Genomic DNA, 3,527 nt, shown 5'->3' on the forward strand with positions numbered 1-3,527 from the left:
AGATTCAAAAATCTCTAGTTTCTCAACCGTAATAACTTTAACTTGATCTAAAATGAGGTCAAGAATCCTTGTTGCCTCCGATACTTTTTCGGGAGCTTGAGTTGCAGTTTTCTTACCTTTTCCAATAACCTCTACGGGTTTTGGAATAGGTCTGGGCTTACCGATCACGATTCCACCGGTCTGTCTTTTGGAACGCATCAGTTCAAACGCTGATCGGGGTTTCTTACAGAGTTCAGCCGGGAGCTCCACACGAGTAACTTTCCCTGCTACCAATGAATCTTTAGGAGCGGGAACAGTGGATTCACCAGCCATAAGGGTAAGAATAGCACCTTGTTCTGGTTGAGATGACTCTGTAGCATCGGCGGCTACTAGATCAGTTTGAACAATAGGAGACACATTCTTGTTAACATTTTCAACATTTGGACCGGCTGACTCAACAACAGGCCCTTTAGCAGATTCTCTCAACGGAGAAAATACAGATTCAGCTTGTTCCACAATAGGAACATCAAACTTCGGCACAACGGCCAAAGATTTGGAAGAGGTTACCTTTACAGATTTAGACACGCGGGGCGCCTTTGTCTTTTTCTCCTTTGAGACACAGGATCTCAAAGGTTTCCTCAAAATGGTTGAGGGAGTGGATAGTGAGGACATCGGAGTTGCAGCAAGTACGCCTGGACCTTGCCTTAACCTTGAATCGACAGATTCAGAGTCCTTCTTGTTTGAACTCTTCAAACTGGAGGAACTGTCCTCCGATTCATTTACCGTTTTTGTTCTCTTTGCCCCTGTTGACATCACAGAAGCAGACAGTTGCTTGGATCGGGTAGAAGGCTTTCCACCGGTTTGGTAACTAGATGCACCAGATGCAGATTCAAGATTGTTCTTCATCCTCATCAGTGTAGTAGCCATTGTAAGGGAAGTATAAACTCTTGGAGAGTTGATCTACACAGGTTCACCAACAAGAACCTTCAAATGCTTCAACAGATGACTTAGTTGAGCTGCAAACGTTATGCTTTCCTTGTTTGTTTGATAGATCGAGAAGCACAAGTTCTGGAAAAGGGTGTGAGCCCAGTTTACCTGGATTCCCTTTGAGATAGCACACATATAGTCAAAACGGTCTTGACTATAGAGATGGAAAGAACCAGCTTTCCCTTGTAGCGCCTTTGCCACCACGTCATTCAGCAGAATGAAATGCGGTTTGAACACCTGTTTGGGTCCATTAACATGGATCATTGAACCATCGACAGAGAAGGTTCTCTTCATCTCCTCCATGATTTCTGGTGAGAGGATCAAGTTGAATGAGTGCCCCTCCGTTGGAAGTTCAAAGAACTCCCCATAAACTGCTTCATCGAATGAGAACTCCATTCCGTTGACGGTTGCTACAATGGATTCACCCACCATAGTTGTCGTTTTGAAGAACTCACGAACTTCTTTTTCATAGAATACGAACGGACCGCCAAGATACTTCCTTAACCTAGAATATTCTGAGGTTCGGAACATCTCCACCACCTCCGGTTGATCAAAAGTATACACCGATGGAAAATCCACCTGCAAAGTACAGTGACCCAAAGTGATTTTCTTCACCATTTTCGAAAGAATATGAAACGACACAATATTTCAGAGAGATTAAGAGAGAGAAATGCAAAGAAAGCTAGGGTTCTTAAGGATTTCGATAGATTGAAAGCTTTCAAACTCATGCACTAATATCCTTATATAGACAGAAGAGGGAAATACAGAATAACCGTCTTTTCTCAAGGGTATGGCCCATCAATAAATGTTAGACGTCCTTTTTCAAGGAGTCATCATTACAAATGAGGGTATATCAGTCATTTTCTCTAAACTTAAGAGACACATGTCTTCATGTTATTAAGAGATGACTGTTTGATATTTTGAGCGGGAAAAATAAATAGCTCTCAATCGTGGGACAGATGTCCTTGATCAGTCTAATCAGCACGTAGTTAGACGTTTTTCTTACTTCACAAATCCATATAACAAAACATCTATTAGACGGATGAGTCTATTAGACGCATACGTCTAATTCTGTGTTTTAAAAATCCGTCTAATCTCTATTAGACGTGTACGTCTATTCCGCATAAACACCATGTGTTAGACGTATGTTTGATTAGACGTGAGCATCCACTTGCTCATGAAGTAAAAACGTCTAACGTCTATTAGACGTGTCCGTCTAATCGTGTAGGTATAACACCTCAACATGTAGACTTAGATGAATAGATTTTGAGCAAAAATACGTCTAAGAAAACACTGTTTCTTTTAGACATACTTGTCTAATTAGACCGATTAAAAATATTCGTCTATAGAGTATCTTTACTTCCAAAGTAATTTTCCCTCTCATTATGGACATAAAAATGTGATAGATAATTTTTGTTGTCCAAAGACCAAAAACATTTTTAACAAATAAAGACATTTATTCTTCTATAATGGAAAATGCCATTGTTGATCTTACGGGCTGTGTACTCAGAAGAGTACTCTTCTAGATTCCTTACTGCAATCCTCCTGCATCACCTACAAAAGAAACTATTTACACACTTTGGTACCCATACTCAATTGGGTCCTCGATCAATTAGTCCCTTAGGAATCCATATTTGAGTTATTCTGATGGACTTCCCATTTTGTGTTGTGATTAATGCATAGGATTTTAACTTAGCAGATGACTTCCTGCTAGCCACTGATCCTTTAACTTTTGAAGAAGATTTTCTTTTAAAACTCCTTGACTTAGAGTCGGGTTTTAGATTGTCAGACTTGTTAGCTGCTTTTAGCTTATTCTTAAGCCAGCTAACAGTCGGTGGAACATAAACTATTTCATTTTTGAAAACAACTTCTTCATGAATAGGATCAGATTCAATGTCAGTCATACTTCCTTTGACAAAACTTATTATCTTAAGTTTGTCATATGGTTTTGACTTTTTGCATGACAGGTTAGGGTCATTGCTATCAAATCCCAATCCGGATCTAGATCCATTAGGTTTCAACATGCTGATCTGATATTTGACAGCATCTCCAGACCTTGTCCATGCACAGACAACATAGTTTAACCTTTTATTTTCAGATGAAAGGGTTTGAATCTGTTCCTTGAGCTTCTCATTCTCAGATGAGATCTCTTCAATTTTTTTTCAAAAAGATTTGACATTTCAGCTTGAGACAGTTTGGTTTGTTTACATCTGATGAAGATTTAGTTTCATTTAGGGATTCTACTAGCTTTCTGTATTCGATGACCATGTCATCTAGTGCAGCTACCAGTTGTTCCCTTGAAAACCTTTCGGAAGAGAAGTCAAATACCTCAGTCTCCTGAGTTCCTTCTTCATCTTCTCTTTCCATGAAGCACGCCACCTCTTCTTCATCACTTTCACTGAATGAAAAATAAGAGCTGCGGCTGCTTCTTCTGTTCTTCCCGTCACCTGCAATAAGAGTCTTCAACTCTTTTCCATCATCCTTGGCATCTTCACGCTTTGGCTTCCAGCATTCCGATGCATAATGACCTTTAATACCACATTGAAAACAAGTAACATTAG

This window comes from Impatiens glandulifera, chromosome 8 (assembly GCF_907164915.1).
Source record: "Impatiens glandulifera chromosome 8, dImpGla2.1, whole genome shotgun sequence".
Taxonomy (NCBI): domain Eukaryota; kingdom Viridiplantae; phylum Streptophyta; class Magnoliopsida; order Ericales; family Balsaminaceae; genus Impatiens; species Impatiens glandulifera.